The sequence below is a fragment of a genome, unplaced genomic scaffold (assembly GCF_019419815.1).
Source record: "Pyrus x bretschneideri cultivar Hongxiangsu unplaced genomic scaffold, Pyrus_bretschneideri_v1 Contig34, whole genome shotgun sequence".
NCBI classification, from domain to species: Eukaryota; Viridiplantae; Streptophyta; class Magnoliopsida; order Rosales; family Rosaceae; genus Pyrus; species Pyrus x bretschneideri.
Window position 1 is genome coordinate 1630812 of NW_025999657.1, and position 20661 is coordinate 1651472.

Genomic DNA, 20661 nt, shown 5'->3' on the forward strand with positions numbered 1-20661 from the left:
ACCCCTCGCACAGCTCGCCAAGGGTGAATGGCACTTTTGGTGATGTTGGTTGTTGGGTAATCTCTTGTTGCTTGGTATACTGCAAGATGAGTCTGAAGTTAGTTTGAAAGGTGCCTTTGTGGGGCCTTAGGTATAGGCCTTGAGGCTCACAATCAAAACTAACAAAGTGCAAGGCGTGCCATTGTTATCTTTAGGGGTGGGCACGGATCGGGCCCAAAATTGAAGGAACCAGATCGAACCTATTTGTAACACTCTGCTGATACTGAAAGGTCCTTCCCAAGTGGGACTCCACTTCCCAAAACCTCTAAGTTGAGCTCCCAATGGCAGAATTGTCTTCCATACTAACTATTATTCCTTGAAGGTTTTCAACTTCACTTTCTTGTTATAGGCTCGGCCGCGGCAACAGCTTTCTTCCCTTCTTGGATTTTGTTCAAGGCTTCAATTTGGGCTACATATAAATCTTTAACTCCTTGACACATAGCTTGAAGGTATTCCTTACTATGTAGACCAAACTGACTTTGGAGTCTGATATAACTAACACTGATTGACATAGGAAGCACAACATCATGTTCGATGGTTAAAGCATAAGAAGTAGTTCTAGTTTCTGCCTGCTTTGAGGTTCTATAAGCCCAAAAAGTGTCTCTTAACTTTTCATGCCATTTCTCTGGACTATCTGCCACCATTCTCTTAATAATATTTACTAAGATCTTGTTGTTGGGCCCCTGCTTGACCATTTAATTAGGGGTAATAAGGGTTAGATTGGATCATCTTTATCTTGAACTTGTTTGCAAATTCCTCTACTTCTTTCGAGATAAAAGATGGCCCATGGTCTGTAACAATTGTCTCAAGCACCCCATATCTATGTAAGATCTTGGTTCGAATGAACTTCTTGACAACAACTGAAGTGATAGTTTTCACAGCTGAAGCCTCTACCCATTTGGTAAAATAGTCTGTTACCACAATTATGAAAGTGCGCCCTTTACTACAAGCTGGGTAAATTTGCCCGATGAAGTCCATTGCCTACCCTCAGAAAGGCCAAGGCTTCACCATATGATTTAAGGGTACTGAAAACACATGTTGGAGGGGTCTATGTCTTTGACATTCTTCACACCCTCGGGCATAAGCTTTGCAATCCTTTTCCATCTCGGGCCATAAATAACCATATATTCTCAGCAACCACCTTATTTTGGTTCTAGCTTGATGTGCTCCACAGATACCTTTATGTACTTCAGCCATCACTCTCATCGATTCTTCTTGGCCTAAGCACTTTAACAAAAGTATATCTAGGGTTTTTCTTAGTCGAGTTTTATCCCATATAACAAACTTAGTTGCTTGTTGTCAATTCTTCTTACTTGTGGGAAAAAAAGAATCATTCAAGTATTGGATGATGGGTGTTCTCCAATCTTCTGTCTCAAGTTCTTTGGTCATTATATCTAGGCTGAACCCTCTCTCAAAGATAGAAGGGAGATTTCTCCTTTGTACTTCCACATCTATCTTGAACCTTCTTTCTTGGATTGGTGCTCTAGAATCTAATTGTGCCATCTCATTGGCAATTGAATTTAATTATTTGGGAATATGACAAACTGAAATCTCAGTGCCCCAATAACCCAATAGCTGAGTAGCGGCCAAGTAATAATATGCCACGGTGATGTGTTTGTACTTGTAGTCTCCATTTAGCTGGTTGATCACCAATTCTAAATCACCAAACACCTCAACTTCAATTGCCCCCAACTCTATCAAGATTTCCAAGCCAATTATCAGTGCCTCATACTCAGCCAGATTGTTGGTAGTATCTTAATCATCTAGAAGGAATGAATAACAATATCGAACACCCTCGGGATCAATAATGACAATCCCAAACCCAGCAGCATGTTAAGTGCAAGATCCATCAAAATACAACCTTCAATGAGTGATCTAGAAGCTGGTTATCCTCTTTATCTCTTGCTGAATCCATTCTTCTTTGCCCGAGAGGGCCTTGCTTAGTGGGATCTAGAGACTGGCCACTTCTAGAGTTCTTGGGACATTGATAAATTCTTCTTGTGATTCTTGGTGCTTGGCCAAGAAGTTTGCAACTGCTTACTCCTTTATTGCTCTTTGAGGGACATATTGAAAACTGAATTTTCATAGTGCTAGAATTCATTTTCCAATTCTTCTAGGTAGCATTGGCTTTGAAGGCATATTCTTGATCACATCAGTCTTGGCAATAATATGGATGTGACAAAGCAACATGTAATGCCTCAACTTGCAGGTTGTGAAGTATAAGGCCAAACATAGCTTCTCAATTGGGGAATATCTTGTCTCCACCTCAGTAAGGATCCTACTAAGGTAATATACTGCTTGCTCTTTCCCTCCTTTGTTGTTTTGAGCCAACAAGCTTCCTATTAACTTTTCAGAGGCAGAAATATAATGCTTTAAAGGTTTTCCTCTTTAAGGTGGCATGAGTATTGGTGGAGAGGCCAAGTAAACCTTTACTTTATCAAATGATTCTTGGTGTTGTGGGCCCCACTTAAATTCTTTTGGTTCTTCAACCTTAGTAGAGGAGTCAACGGCTGAATCTTGCCCGCCAAGTTAGCAATAAATCTCCTTAAGAAGTTGATTTTTCCCAACAGCCTTTGTAACTACACTTTGTTGGTAAGGGATAATGACTTCATTATTGCTCAAGCTTTATTTTGTCTACCTCAACCCCTTTTTGATGAACAAGGAATCCCAAAAAGTTGCCCAATCTGACTCCAAAAGCACATTTTTTAGGATTCATTTTCAATTTATGGGTTATCATTCTGGTTAAGGCTTGTTTGAGGTCTTCCAAGTGTTGCTCTTTAGTTTTGGACTTCATAACAATGTCATCAATGTACACCTTCAGAATATGGCCGATTAAGTCATGAAAAATGGCATTCATTGCTCTTTGATAAGTTGCACCAGCATTTTTTAGTCCAAATGGCATGACTACATATTCATATGCTCCCATATGTCCTAGGCAACTAAAGATTGGTTTATGTATAGCTTCTTTAGCCATTTTTATTTGATTATAAACAGCATTCCCATCTATAAAAGACAGAACTTTGTGTTTTGCAACTGCATCTATGGATAGGTCAGCCATTGGCATTGGATATTCATCTTAGGCGTGACTCCATGAATCTTTCTATAGTCAACACAACATCGAACTGCATTAGTTACAACTTTTAATACAGGTACAATGTTGGCCAACCACTCAATATACTTGGTAGGCCTAATAAATCTAACATTTACCAGCCTCTCAATTTCTTCTTTGACATTTTCTTCAATCTCTTTTGACATTCTTCTGGTAGTTTGCTTCACAGGTTTATATCCCTCCTTAATAGGCATTCTGTGTTATACTAAGGTGGAATCTAAACCTGGCATCTCAGTGTAATGCCAAGCAAAACAATCTTTAAATTCATGTAAAATGCCTACTATCTTTGCCCGATCACCAGCTTCCAATAAGCCACTGAGTTGTATGGGCCTTGGATCCTCCTAAGTTCCCAAATTAATGGCCTCTACGGGGTCTTGTTCTTATAGCGCTGGCTTATCAGGCTCGGTGCACGAAAATTCAACTGACTCTGGACTCTCAGGCACACCATATGGCCAATCCAAGTCATATATACACTCAACCATGTGTATGGCTGCTTCTACCTCTTCTATAAAAAAAAACTTTTCTTCTTCTTCTCTGTTCTGCCTGCTTGAAGCCTCATTTTCCCACTCTGCCTCTTTTTTGGCTGAGCTCTCTCTCACTTTTCTTCTCTCTTCCATATACCAACAGCCTTTTGATTAATGACCTGATTGCAACTACTTGTCATTCCTTATTTGTTATTACATCATTAGTGTTGGCAGGCTGAGAAAATACGAGGTCTATCTCATTCCTCCTTAGTAAGAAACAATCTTTGCTCTAAAAGCTTTTGGGCTGTTACCTTAGTTAGGCGGTCGTTCTCATCAGCTCATAGACACTGTAAAATCCCAATATTGGGGTTATAGAAGCTTACCTTTGCCACATTGGCTGTGGAAAGAAATGGCCGCGACTCAGCCTTCACCATCTCCCAAAATCCTGGTTCCTCGGACTTGGCCTCATGGTAAACTACAACTTGCTGATGCAAAGTGGATAACACAGACAGACTTTGGTGAATCTAATCCCTGTCAAGCAAAGCTCCATAAATAGAGCTACTATCCACCACAAAGAAAGCTAGCATAATTTGCTTGGACCCCCAGGTCAACCTCTAAGGACAGTATTTCATGTGTTCTAGTAATGGTCCCAGAGAAATTGGAAACTGTCAGGTCAGTAAGAATAAGATCTTCTTCACCTCTACCTAATCTCTTCATTTGTTTAAATGGAAGAACAATGACCGTAGCACCACTATCAATCAATACCCTTTTGAAGGGTACTCCTTCCAAATGAGCAATCATATATATGGGTTTGAGATGGTTGGCTAAGGCCAAACTCTATCTAGTGAACATTATTCGGTCTGAATATATCCTCTTAAGTTCCTTCTTTGTTGGTTTAGGCAAACCTGTCATGCATGTTTCTCTTTTCTCAGCTTCTTCAATATTAACAAGTGTCATCATTGGTTCTATTGCCATGTAATCACCCTCCATCGTGGCAAGTTAATTAGGTTCGGCGCAAAACATGGCAGATAGAACATAAGTCATGTTTACGTGGAAGTTGCTAGGTCTAGATGAATCTTCCTTTTTTCCTCCAAGTTGACCTACAAATTCATCTATCCATGCATATGCATGTTTGGGCAACATTAACTCGAGCACCTCATATTCTACGGTTATGTCAAAATTAAGTAATTGTCTTGGCATTTGACAAGGTATATCTTTCAGTACAGATGGGGGTATCCCTCTCTCGGGGGAAATGGTCCCAAAACACAGAGGTTATAACCTCCAACCTGGTGTAGGCATCATGACTACACTTTCCTAAGCTCTCCTTAACACTCTGTATTTGCCTGGATGGGGATTTTGAGGTACATGATCTCCTTGTCCCTTCATCTTACTATTAGCCCTCTTTATCTCATTCTTACTCATCCATAAGAGTTACCATCCTTGCATAGCTTTTTCAAACTTGAGATTTCCAAAAGCTTCTATAATGGTGGAGATCTTTAATGAGTTCATGTGGGCCCTATGCTACATTTGGACCCTTCTGATCATAGATGATCCTATTTCTTTATCTGGTTTGTCATCCTTCCCAACTATATACTATTTACGACCTAGTCGGGCTCCTTCTTAGTAACTAGAGGAATTAAGTTCCTGGACTTTTCTCTCCATCCTTGCCTTGAACTGCCATGATAACTTGGCTGAGGTGGCCTTACTTCTACCCAGTTTGGCATCTTAGCTTCCTTATCCTCAGTTTTTCAGAGGCTTCATAGTTTCTGAATACCTCTTAGGTTCAGAGTCGCCACCTAACCTTTAGAATACATTCTTGGAAGTTTCCTTTTCTACTGCCCACACAACACCTTTGCAGGCATCATATTCTTTTTTCTCTATTCTTTTGATTAATTCTCAATCAATGATTGCTCCTGATGCTGGCACCTTGAGCTCGCACTCACACTGGCACTTGCTACACAACACTACTCCCTTAACCACAGCTGTCTGTGGTCTGTCAGGCAAACCTCTAACTCCTTCTGTAGGCCTAGCAATCTATTTTCTTTGTCCTTTAGCTTCTTAGGTAGCCTTTGCCTTCCCTTTCTCTACCCAGTTCAGCTTAATCATGTTTATTGGGGCTTCTGGGAAGGGATATGTATCTATCATCATATTTGCCTAAGGTTTCTTCGGCAACAGGTTTCCCTTAACAATCAGGTTCTAGATCCAATCCTTGAATTGTACACAGTTGATGATAGAGTGATTAAAAGTGTAATGCAGCTTGCAGTACTTCTTTCCTCTCAACTATTCGGGCTTAGGCATCTTTTTGGTACTGTCGGGCACAATCACTGTTGCCCACACCAATTCTTCATAAATATATGTCGCTTTAGTCAAATCGAAAGAATAAGCTTGGTACTTGGGAAGCTTCATGGGCACGAATCCTCCATCATTCATCACTACTTTTTGATATTTCACTGGCTAAACCAACCCCTTCACCATTAACGGTTTGAAAAGAGTGGTCATCTCGGCCACACACATCTTTATTCCCTCTCCTCCATTGTTATCACTTTCTCCAGGCTCATGACCTTCAAACTTCAACTGGTGAATTGCAGCTTTGTTTTTGTAGAAAGAAGGCACCTTGGATGAGTGCTTCACTTATTGTTCTTCAATCAACAACTTTTCATACTTCGTGGCAGCAATTACCAACTCTTTTAGCTTATTAAATTGCATATCATAAAACTTCTTTCTCAAGAACAGTCTCAATGCATTTTAAGCAATGGATATAAGTTAGGCATGGTTGATAGGGAATTAGCACCTCATCCTTGTCTTCCTGAACCTCATCATGAAATCCTCTGTGGACTCGTGCTCATATTGTTTCACCTCAACTAGGTTGTTGATTGTCATCTCGGGCTCCACCCTATAAAACTGCTCGTGGAAAGCCATCTTCATCTGTCCCCAGTTGGCAATGGAATTTTGGGGGGAGGGGGGTAATAGAAAATACCACTGAGATGCTAGGCCTATTAATGAATTCCCAAACAACCTCAACTTTGTAGTTAGGATTGTCTTCAAATGCCACACAGTAGTTGGAAAACTTGAAGATGTGGCCTCTAGAGGACACATTACAGTCCTCCCCACTGAAGGTTGGGAATGCGGGCATCTTGAAGTTAAGGGGAAAAAGGTTCTGCTCATCAATATACTCAGGGTAGGGCTTCTAGTAGGTGATCATGAATAGTAGGCGAGCTTGTGGTTGGGCATTCTGGACCACCATCATTTTTAGCTCAGCCAACTCATTTCTAAATTGCTAATTAGCTGCATTGTTATGCGGAGTGTAAGGAGGTCCCCACTTTGGGCTACGATCATTACCCAAGAAAGTCTCATTCTTTGGTTTAGGTTGTCTCCACCTGGCCTCTCCTCCCTTATCAGCCAATGGTGGTTGCCTATAAGGAGAAGGCTTGCCTGCAGCTAGGGTCACACTTTTCCCACTGGATTATCCAATTTGATAAGTCATCCCATACTTCTTTCTATCTTGCCCGACCTGCCCCTACTATCTGGTGGAAATAATAGAAGGTCGGGCAAATCTTCCTTTAGGATCTTTTCTACTCCTGGCTAATTGGTTCCAAGTTCCACTTTCTTTTTCCCCTATCATTTTTTTTTCTCAAGCAAAGGAAATAAAGGAATCACTGGTTCCTTCTCAGGATTTGTTTCTCTCATCACCTCCCTAGCATAACCCTTTTTTGGGGTAGAATACTTCAGATCTAATCTTCTTTGTAGACTCCTTGTAAGAGAACAAAGTTTACTCACTTTTCCTCTGGTCTCTAGAGAAATTTTCTTCATACTTTTCAACATTTGCACCATGGTGGCTTGCAAGTTTTCATTGGTCACTTTTCCTCCTGACTTTTCAGGTAAAGTCGGCCTTTTCAAAATAGTTGATCCTCATAGAGAGGGGAAATCTTCTAGGTGGTTTGCCATGTCTGACCTTGGTAGACAACAAGATGGCCCGTATTCTGTGTTATACCTGAAGGTTCTCTCATTCCTTATTCTTCTTGGCATACAAGAAACTGGATCCCACCAGGCGTGCCAAAACTATGTTCAAGGAAAAAGGTGGATAACCCTCGCATAGCTCCCCAATGGTGAATGGCACTTTTGGTGATGTTGGTCGTCGGGTGATCCCTTGCTGCTTGGTATGCTGCAAGATGAGTTTGAAGTTAGTTTGAAAAGTGCCTTTATGGGGCCTTAGGTGTAGGCCTTGAGGCTCATAATCAAAACTAACAAAATGCTAGGCGTGCCATTGTTATCTCAGTATAACAGATGTTGAAATATATGTGTTTTGAGTGGTTACTTGCGCCCCAAGTTACTCAACTTCTTGTTATCAAAAGATTGTCACGGATGAGTTAAATCTACATTAAGTTCTTTTTCTTGCCTTGTAAACAAGGACTTTAATTCATAATCTTGTATGTTCGAATGAAGGGAGTTAAGAGCCCTTTTAGACCATTTCCTTGATTTGAGTTGTTCTTAATGAAAACATATCTATTAAGTTAACCAGATCCGGATGCAAATGAGACTCTTAAGTAGAAAACAGATGGAAATAACTTGAATATATGCTGAAAGGTACATTAAACGACAAATCTATTAATTTAGGGGACAAACAAAGAGACTCGGGTAAGATTTCACCTTGTCGGGCAAGGTTGAATATCTTGTAGCCACTTATCTTTGAGTTTACATGGGTTGTATGCTAAAAGGGATGGATGTAAACAGGTTTTACACGAGGGAATCGATACTGCAACACTAGGGAAGGTAGCGGCGCTTTTAAACTAGACAAAAGATAGCTTTTCTAAGGAGATTATGACTAAAAAGACTGAATCGAGGTTGGTTTCAGCTTTTCTGGATGCAAATCTGGCTTGAGAGCAGAGTTTGTATGTTGTTTGATTGGTTGTTTGAGTGTCCTTGTGTCTGTTGTCTATTCTTCCTTTTATAGGCGATTTGGCCCCACTGTTAGAGATTTGTTCTTGGCCAAGAGCTCTCAGAGGCAATAAGTCATCATGTATTTACACCTTTATGCCATTAGAAAGTGATTTTTGGCTGGTAGTGAGCTGGTATCTGTTAGTTGTCACTTCAGTCATAGGTTCATGGCTTATGCCTTGACTGAGAGGGCTTTAGTTTGTTTCTGGGCTCGATGCTGGGCTTCAGACAAGTCCTCATTTGATTTGGCATTCCTTCATTCAAGCCTAATATTAAAATATTAACCCAAACACAGCTCTTCCCCACCATCATCTCAGCTGTCATCCCACCATCACTGCAACTCCTCATTTCTCTGCCCCTTTCCTCCCTTTGTTCACTTTTACCTCATTTACCTCCTTATTCTCCTACAACTTCCTCTGTTTCCCAAACCAGCCTAGTTTCTACAACGATGGTTGCTCCACCTCCACCTGACCCGTGTTTTTAGAAGGGTTCTCTGAGTAGCATTGATAGACGCATAGTTATTACATTTATTACTCTTAAACTTATATTCGTTAGTGCTATAGTGTGTCGTTTTCGAGTTAATTAGAGTGATTTGCTTAATTATTTAATAATTTGGCATGTAGATGCAATATTGGCCAAGAGTGAAATATTAAGACAATGCCAATGAAGTGCTGAGAAGTTAATATCTTTTCGTATCATATCATACTAACTTTTGGTAAATTGGATGTTAATTATCTTTTGGTTTTCTAATTGGTACGGGCAGAGAGCAAAGAATAGCTGCATCGAATTTGGTTTTTAGTCTTATTTTATGCAATTTTTCCTTCTTAGAATTACCATGCACGTCTTTGTCATGGGGTTCTTAATTCTTAGCTAAGGCTAAGAGGAAGCCCTAATTATGACTACTTTAGTTATTTGATTGTTTGATTTATGGATTCAAATTGATGATTAATTTTCATTCACTAGTTTAATTGCAATTTTGATATTTGGTTCTTTGTGCTTGATCATAGCCTAGGATTTTGATATTGAAATTATATATATGCATATGAATTTATTTCAGACCATGAATTGGATTCTATCGATGCTTTGTGAATGAGAATCATGAACTTATATTTTGATCCGATCGTAGACGAATATTGGTTTATGTGGTTTCCCAAGTTGATGAGTAGTTAATTTATTTCTCACTACACTTAATTGGATTTTTGCTTTTTTGTGTATACCGAACCATGGATATATAGACCGTAGGAATAGTTGAGTTTAAGCCTAACCACGGTAAAATTCATATCTTTTTGAGAAATTAATGTCATGTGTGCCTGACCACAGACATATGTATGGAAGTTGTTTTTGTTAAATAGATAATTCATGAGTTGACAATTGGATATTAAGGTATGACAATTAATGGTGGAATCAAAGCCTTAGTGTTGTCTTACATTTGTTCTCAATCATATCTTTGTTTAGTCATTATTAATTTTAATTCTTCTTCGATACAAATCTAATCTTTATTTCAATTCATTAAGAAATAGTTATGGGATTAAATTGTTAAATCAACTCCAGTGGATTTGATCTCATATTTACATATTTTCACTACAACTGATTCGTGCACTTGCGATTAAATTTGGTTTGAATTAATCTAGGGTAAACTACACAAAACTACCTCAACTATGGGTCGAACCACAATCTCATACCTCATCTTTTAAAAATTACAATATCATACCTCATCTTAAGAATTTGTTACAATGTCACACCTCTGTTCTTTTTTCTATTAATTTTTCTGTTAAATGCTTGTTACAATGTCATACCTCCATTAATTTTTCTACTAATTTCTCCGTTAATTTTTCTGTTAATTTCTCTATTACAATGTCACAGCTCCGTTAAAAATTGCAATGCCATACCTCATCTTAAGAATTTGCTACCATGTCACACCTCCGTTAATTTTTCTGTTAATTTTTCTGTTACAATGTCATACCTCGTCTTAAGAATTTGTTACAATGTCACACCTCACCTTAAGTAAATTGGATTTATGCTTGTTTGTGTATACCAAACCATGGATAATCTGATAATTCATGAGTTGACAATTGGATACTAAGATATGACAATTAATGGTGGAATCAAAACCTCAGTGTTTTCTTACATTTGTTCTCAATCATATCTTTGTTTAGTCATTATTAATTTTAATTCTTCTTCGATACAAACCTAATCTTTATTTCAATTCATTAAGAAATAATTATAGGATTAAATTGTTAAATCAACTACGGTGGATTCGATCTCGTATTTACATATTTTTACTACAATTGATTCGTGCACTTGCGAGTAAATTTGGTTTGAATTATCTAGGGTAGATTATACAAAATTACCTCAACTATGGGTCGAATCACAATCTCATACCTCAACTTTAAAAAATTACAATGTCATACCTCATCTTAAGAATTTGTTGCAATGTCATATCTCTGTTAATTTTCTATTAAATGTTGACGTGGCTTGAAATGGACCCACCCCCTAACCTAACTAGATTCAAACATTACTTAAATATTAAAAAATTAAAACTAAAATCGTTTAAATATTTTTATACAAAAATGTGGGACCGACCCTAACAAACCATCACCATTCTTCCCCAATCCATCAACAAATCTCGCCCATCTCCGGGCGCCCCAACCTCACCACCTACCTCTACCACATCGACCTCGCATTTTTCTTGCTCTACTTCCCTTCCTTTCACCTCCACATCAAACCCTTTCTCTTCTGCTAGATTTTTATCAAATTTTAGGGTTTTTCTGCAAATCATTGAAATCTTGAATCCCTTGTGGAGTTTTCTTTGGAAAGTTGATGTTTTTGGCATTTGATTGATTAGATTTGGTGGAAATTAGGTGCTATGAAGAACAAGGATTGCAAGGAGGAACGGAACGGTGGTGAGATTGAGGTGCCCGGAGATGGGCGAGGTTCATCGGTGACTGGGGAAGAAGAGTGATGGGTTTGTAGGAGTGGGTCCCATATTTTTTTATAAAAATATTTAAATGATTACATTTTTTTATTTTTTTAATCTAGTGGGCAAGAGAATGGGCCCCACCACAAGCTATATCAACATTTACAGATAAATTAACAAAAAAACTAATAAAGATATGACATTACAACAAATTTGTAAGATGAGATATGACATTGTAATTTTTTAAACCGGATGTATGAAATTGTGGTTCGATTCATAGTTTTGGTAGTTTTGTGTAATTTACCCTTTAATCTATTTATTAGGTTAGTTTAAATTCACATCATGCACCACGAACAACTGTCGTCAATTAGGTTAAACCACCTCACCCCCTTCTAGATATCCTAGATTTAGTCCTAAATCCCAACCTCAAATATATTGGGAAAACTACCAAACGTTGTCTCTTACTCTTAGCTTCCTCAGCGCCAAACCAGTCGCGATGAAGCATGTGGGTTCCTCTGGTTCGTTGCCAATACCCACCAAGCTTTACAGGAGTGTCAGTCAATTTCACTGGGCAAATGGGTAGCTGAGATAAGGCTCCCTATGCGATTGTATTTGGAGGTCAAGAGGCTCGGCATGGAGGAGGGACCTAACAAGCAGATGATGACGGTGATGATCCAACCGTCATTGATTGGGTTCATGCCATATGAAGAATCCAACTCCAACTCCCAATTCGCCAGTCTCATTGTTCAAATCGGCCACCAAATTGTGTGTTTTCATGATGGGTTTGAAGGAATCAAAGTTTAACCCAAACAAGTCAGAAAAACCAAAGAAAACAACATTGAAATTCAACAAAAAAAAAAAAAAAAAACAGCACAGAAAGTTTTTCTTTGTGAAATTCAAGGTGGAGGAGTAATTTATTAATAAATTATTGTAACTTGTAGTTATATATTTTAAATAAATTTTCTTGTTTGGCATTCTTAAATAATTAAAAGTATTTTTATTTTTATTTTGCCACGTGACTCAAATTTGATGATCATGTCAGCAAACAAGTAGGACTTACACTTGCCACGTCATCAATTAGCAGTCAAATTGCCACGTCGTAAATTAATGTACAACAATACAATGATCAAAAGATAAGGTATGAGTTTATGTGACCCAAAGGTAAAATGTAATTTACCCAATAAGAAAGTATTAAAGGTCATTAAGACCATGACCAATTCTTGTGTTAAAATCCAAAATTTTTAACCCATAAAAATTAAGTTTTTAATCCGCAAACAGTTTTTTTACTCCAACCCTTTTTGGTTAATTTTTTTGTCCGATATTATTAAAAAATGAATTTAGGCTAATTTTTTTTAAAGTAACTTACAAAATTATGTGGTCTATCATAATTTAACTTATGAACATTTTAATAAAAATATTTAAATCATAATAGATATTGAAAAATCACTAAACGAACACAATGAAACTTATAGAACACTATGAAAAAATATGAAACACATGATAGAGATGCATAATACATATAAAACACATGAAACACACAAAACACATATGAAGTGTGCTAATGTGTGAATGTGTTGGTCTTTCCTTGTTATAAATTTTAGTGTGCTAGGAAGTAATGGTCTTTCTTTGTTGAAAAATGATATTTTTTTTTTAAATTACAACAATTAATATACCATAATTAATAAACTACATAAAATTATTACAACGATAATTAATGAATTACATAAAATTAATACAAGCTATAATAAGTAATGCAACTATTACTAACATAAGAATATTCATCATCATCACTTGGTTGACTTAAGCCTTGACTTGGTGGTGGATTGGTGGTGAACTTGGGATATAGGCATGAGATGGATAACCATCTTGAAAGATATTCCTTGCAGCATCCTTTCACATAATTTTCTTTTTCTTATCATGAAAGAACTTCTTCCTATTTGGAGTGTATTTGTTGAGGTCTTCAATCTTTACATCAAAACCAAACCTTTCTTGCTCAATTTCTGATTGCTTCTCAAAGGCCAAGCGCAATCGGACTTTTTGTTCCTCCCAAGCCTTTCAGCGTTCAGTCAATTTTCAAATCTGAAAGAAATCGTTGTACAAATCGAATCTTGCATCTTCCATTTTCTCTTTGCTTCCTTTTGCATATCTCTTTCTGGAGGATAGCTAAGAATCGGAATAGGATTGTTATTGGTGAAATTGGATGCCTTTGCCTTTAACGTCTTGTTTGTTCTTATGTTTTATTGTTATTGGTTTATTTATTTTCTTAAACTTTCAGCAATTTTATCCTTTAATATTAATCTTCACAACCAATATTTCTTTAATTTTCTTGCTCAATAGTATTCTCAATTTCATTTGTGCGTTAAGTGGTTAGTTATCAAATTAAATTACCGTTCCTTGTGGGATTTGACTCCATATTTGCACTTGTATACTATCTACGAACTATGCACTTGCGGATAAACATGATTAAAATTAATCTATTTTAAGTTGTTCTAATTTACGCATCAAATACAAAACTAAAAATTAAATAAATGGGAATTTATGTCGTTAGATTCAATGAAGTTGTGCCATCTGATTAAACCAAAGAACCGTTGGGCTCATTACTCTCCCCAACATGCCCACGTGTGTGAGACCTATGCATGTCTATTTGAAAAAGTGGAAGGCATGGGGTACGTAAATTCTATGCGTCTTGGAGAAATCTGAACACGTTTAGTCGCACCAGTGGACCAATCCACTAAACCAGTCTCAATTCCTAGTCGAAATTTGTCCCAAAATGAGTTTTAACTCAAAATTCATTTTTGACCTAAGGATTAGAGCAGGTTGGGGTTGATTTAAAACCTAAAATTTGAGTTTTACTCCAAGAGTTGGAGTAGGTATAAAGGAATGGAGCTATCTCAAATGTGCATATTAGGAATGAAAAAGCTCACATGTGTAATAGCATCAACAACGAAGTATGTCAGTCAATAAATATGCCTCCACTTCACACATAGGAAAGAGGATGTCAGGTTGTCAACCATCGAAATGTCTTCAATAATTATCTAATATTACACGGCGTGCAATATTTGTTCTGAAGTGTATCAATAACAAGTTTAGAGTCTTCCTGTACGCTGATTTTTATTTGTACATTATGATTTTGAAACTTATTATAAAAAGTGTGTCTGACTTTATATCCAGGTAGTTGTCAAATTCTGGGCCTTCAAACATTAGTGGGATTTAAGATAAAGCTATGATATTATTCTGAAAATTTTCTCATACGCAACAATTGCTTATGAGTTTTACTTGTCATGCAGATTTAAAGGATGTGGACTTATAAACTGGTAAGTTTACCCTTAAGCAACTCGAAGATGGCACAATCAACTTTGACCAAGTCAATAAGATTGGTGAAGGTGGTTTTGGTTATGTTTATAAGGTATTCTTCGAAATGAATATTTTTTTTTCCCTAATTGGATTAATAATAGTCATCCTAATTATGGTTAATTTCTCCCTTGTGAATAGATTTGTTTTAACTATCTTAGTTAAATGCAACACATCCACGCAAATGAAACCATAATAGCTATGAAGCAACTTTCTTCCAAATCAAAGCAAGGAAATCGTGAATTTGTGAATGAGATAAGTATCATTTTTGCATCTGCAACACCCTCATCTTGTAAACCTACATGGATGTTGTACTGAAGGAAATCAATTATACCTTGTTTACTAGTACATGGAAAATAATAATGCTTCCATGCTTTATTTAGTAAGCATCACTTTTATATGCCTACATTTTCTTTGGTCCATGCATATGGTATAAGAAATTTTATGCCCCAAATTATGACGGATTTTGATTAACTTGACAAATTGAAAGGGTAGCAAAAGAAAGTCGAAGTTGGATTGACCAATGAGGCATAAGAGGTGTAGCATAAGGGAATCAAGCTCAAAGATTATTCATAGAGATATCAAGGCCACTAACATTGTGCTCAATAGACATCTTAACCCAAAGATATTGGACTTTGGATTAGCCAAACTTGCCGAAGAGGATAAAACACATATAAGCGCCCATGCTGCTGGAACTTTATGAGTCCCTATGTTTTTAACTTCTTATATTTGCTCTTACAATAGTTATGGGGATTTTTAGATTTTAGGGCTTAAAAAAGATTTTTTTTTAGATTTTAATTTGGATGGTTTTATAAATCTAATGTAAGTCCTATTTTTAAAACCTACCATATTTAAGTATTTATAGCACATTATTATTTATAACTTACCATTCGAACTGTCTATTCGTCGATAATTAATATATATTTTTTTTTTGTGCTTCAATTATATAAATAGATAAAACTTATTAAAAATCAATTTCTTATAATTAAAAAAAGTCCACAACAATATTAAAAACAATTAATATACATACATACATATATATATAAACCTCATTGGTACGGAAGTATCAACACACAAGTTTCAATATGATTATATCGATACATAAGTTTCGGTACAATGCATCAGTACATAAGCTTCGGTAGGATTGCATCGACATATAAGTTTCAACACAAATGTATCATTACTTATGTTTTGGTATGAATGTATCGGTACAATTGCATCGCCACAAGTTTTGATACGAATATATCGGTACATAAGTTTTGGTACAAAATGTCTCGGCACATAATTGTAGTACATACATAGGTACATAATATGCATATACATATATAGAGAAATTTACGCACAATGAAGGATATATGATATATATATATATATATATATATATATATATGGCTTTTTCATTCTAGGAAATTACTAATAATTGTCAAATAATATTTTATTGTTTGTAAGGATCAATATATAACCTACATACAAAAGCCCAAAAATTATTACAACCTTAATTTATATTTGATCGTTACAATTAAATGGCAAGGACTAAAGTTAGTTTTTAATCTTATACATGGTTTTATTCTAAAAGTAATCTTCTTCAATGATTGAAATAGAATTTTCTAATAGTTATATTACAGCATATCTATAACTATTGTACTGATATCATGATTTTATAACTTTGCAGTGGATAAATGACGCTAGAATATGAAATTTAGGGTAATTGACTAATCAAGCAGATGTTTACATCTTTGGAATTATTCTTCTAGAGGTTATTAGTGAGAAGAATAACTCAACTCAAAATGCAAAAAGATTTTATACTCTTTATTAGGTAACTTCCCAATTGAATTTTAATTTTGATTTTGTTGATGTTTTTTACTATCATATAGAAGTTTTTTATTTTTTTATTTTTTATATTCTTCTTTGTTGAAAGTTTACGTTATTTTTAAGATACATAAGCTATTTTCTTCCTTTCATATTGTTAGGCACATGTTCTCAAATCGGAAAGGAAATTGATGAACCTATTGCATCCAAGGTTGGGCTTAGAATTCAACAATGAAGAGTAGATGGCTACAATCAATGTGGCTATCCATTACTGTAATTCCACTTCAAAGCTTAGGCCTACCATGTCTGCAGTTGTGAGCATGTTTTAAGGCAAGGCTACTGCTTAAAAGTTCATATTAGACGCCAATCCCTCAACAAGTAATGAGATGGAGCCAACAGTGAAGAAACTTTTCTAGTTCTGTTTGAGAGGGGGTGCTGAATCAATTGAAGGGTCATAGAATGATTCATCTGCAACTTTTCATGATATTCTTCAAAATGAATAATTTTTTTTTTCTTCTAATTGGATTAATAATTGTGATCCTAATTATGGTTAATTTCTCCCTTGTGAATAGATTTGTTTTAACTATCTTAGTCAAATGCAACGCATCTTGGGAAATGAAACCATGATAGCTATTAAGCAACTTTCTTCCAAATCAAAGCAAGGAATAGTGAATTTGTGAATGAGATATGTATCATTTTTGCTTTGCAACACCCACATCTTGTTAACTGTATATAGATGTTGTATTGAAGGAAATCAAATATACCTTGTTTACAAGTACATGGAAAACAGTAATGTTTCCCATGCTTTATTTAGTAAGCATCACCTTTATATGCCTACATTTTCTTTGGTCCATGCATATGGTATAAGAAATTTTATGCCCAAAATTATGATTGACTTTGATTAACATGACAAACTGAAAGGGCGGAAGAAGGTCAGTTGAAGTTGGAATCGCCAATGAGGCATAAGATACATATTGGTGTAGCACAAAGGAATTAAGCTTGAAGATTATTCATAGAGATATCAATGCTACTAACATGTGCTTGAAAGACATCTTGACCCAAAGATATCGGACTTTGAATTGGCCAAACTTGCTAAAGGCGATAAAACAGATATAAGCACCCATGCTGCTGGAACTTTATGAGTCCCTATGGTTTTAACTTCTTATATTTGCTCTTACAATAGTTATAGGTACTTTTAGATTTTAGGGCTTAAAAAGATTTTTTTAGATTTTAATCTGGATGGTTTTATGAATCTAAGTTAAGTCTATTATTAAAACCTACCATATTTAAGTATTTGTAGCACATTATTATTTATAACTTACCATTCAAAAATGTATGTTCGTCCATAATTAATATTTTTTTTGTGCTTCAATCACATAAATAGATAAAACTTATTAAAATTCAATTTCTTATAATTAAAAAAAGTCAACAACAATACAAAAAACAATTTATATTTATATAAAATAAAATAAAAATCTCATTGATATGGAAGTATCAGCACATAAGTTTCGATACGATTGCATAGGTACATAAGTTTCGGTACGATGCATCAGTACATAAGCTTTGGTACGATTGCATTGGTACATAAGTTTTGGTACGATTGCATTGGTACATAAGTTTCGGTACAAATGTATTAGTACTTATGTTTCAGTATGAATGTATTGGTACATAAATTTCAGTACAATTGCATTGACACAAGTTTTGGTACGAATATATCAGTACGTAAGTTTTGGTACAAAATGTCTCAGCATATAATTGTAGTACATACATAGGTACATAATATGCATATACATACATACATACATACATATATATATATATATATATATATATATCTATATATGACTTTTTTCATTCTGGAAACTTAACAATAATTGTCAAATAATATTTTATTGTTTGTAAGGATCAATATATAACCTACATACAAAACCCAAAAATTATTACAACTTAATTTATATTTGATCGTTATAATTGAATGCCAAAAACTAAAGTTAGTTTTTAATCTTATATGCGGTTTTGTTCTAAAAGTAATCTTCTTCAATGATTGAAATAGAATTTTCTAATAGTTATATTACGGCATGTCTATAACTATTGCATTGATATCGTGATTTCAAGATTTTGCAGTGGATAAATGGCGTTAAAATATGAAATTTAGGGTCATTTGACTAATAAAGCAAATGTTTACAGGTTTGGAATTATTCTACTAGAAGTTATTAATGAGAAGAAGAACTCAACTCAAAATGCAAAAAGGATTTTATACACTTTATTAGGTAACTTGCCAATTGAATTTTCATTTTGAGTTTGTTGATGTTTTTTACTATTACATAGAAGTTTTTTATTTGTTATATTCTTCTTTGTTGAAAGTTTACGTTATTTTTTTAAGATACATAAGTTATTTTGTCCCTTTCATATTGTTAGGCACATGTTCTCAAATCAAAAAGGAAATTGATAAACTTAGTGGATCCAAAGTTGGGCTCAAAATTCAACAATGAATAGATGATGGCTACAATCAATGTGGCTATCCATTACTGTACTTCCACTTCAAAGCTTAGGCCTACCATGTCTACAGTTCTGAGCATATTTTAAGATAAGGTTACTGTTTAAGAGTTCATATTAGACGGCAATCCCTCATCAAGTAATTAGATGGAGCCAACGGTGAAGAAACTTTTCTAGTTCTGTTTGAGAGAGGGTGCTGAATCAATTGAAGGACCATAGAATAATTCATCTGCAACTCTTCATGATATTCTTCGCAATGAATATTTTTTTTCTTCTTCTAATTGGATTAATAATAGTGATCCTAATTATGGTTAATTTCTCCCTTGTGAATAGATACAGATGTTGTATTGAAGGAAATCAATTATATCTTGTTTACAAGTACATGGAAAACAATAATGTTTCCCATGCTTTATTCAGTAAGCATCATTTTTATATGCCTACATTTTCCTTGGTCCATGCATTTGGTATAAGAAATTTTATGCCCCATATTATGACTGATTATGACTGATTTTGATTAACTTGACAAACTGAAGGGGCGGAAGAAAGTCAGTTGAAGATGGATTGGCCAACGAGGCATAAGATATATGTTGGTGTAGTACAAGAGAATCAAGCTCAAAGATTATTCATAGAGATATCAATGCTACGAACATGAGCTAGATCTTAACCCAAAGATATCGGACTTTGGATTGGCCAAACTTGCCGAAGAGGATAAAACACATACAAGCACCCATGTTGCTAGAACTTTATGAATCCCTATGTATTTGACTTCTTATATTTGCTCTTACAATAGTTATAGGGACTTCTAGATTTTAGGGCTTAAATAAGAATTTTTTAGATTTTAATCTGGATTATTTTATGAATATAATTTAATGTCTATTATTAAAACCTACCATATTTAAGTATTTATAGCACATTATTATTTATAACTTACCATTTGAAAACGTATGTTCGTCCAAAATTAATAAAAATTTTTTGTGCTTCAATCATATAAGTAGATAAAACTTATTAAAATTCAATTTCTTATAATTAAAAAAGTCAACAACAATACAAAAAACAATTTATATTCATATAAAATTTAAAAAAAAAATCTCATTGGTACGAAAGTATTAGCACATAAGTTTCGGTACGATTGCATCGGTACATAAGTTTCAATACGATGCATCAGTACATAAGCTTTGGTACGATTGCATCGGTACATAAATTTCGGTACAAATGTATCAGTACTTAAGACTGATTATGACTGATTTTGATTAACTTGACAAACTGAAAGGGCGGAAGAAAGTCAGTTAAAGTTGGATTGGCCAACGAGGCATAAGATATATGTTGGTGTAGCACAAGAGAATCAAGCTCAAAGATTATTCATAGAGATATCAATGCTACGAACATGAGCTAGATCTTAACCCAAAGATATTGGACTTTGGATTGGCCAAACTTGCCGAAGAGGATAAAACACATATAAGCAACCATGTTGCTAGAACTTTATGAATCCCTATGTATTTGACTTCTTATATTGGCTCTTATAATAGTTATAGGCACTTCTA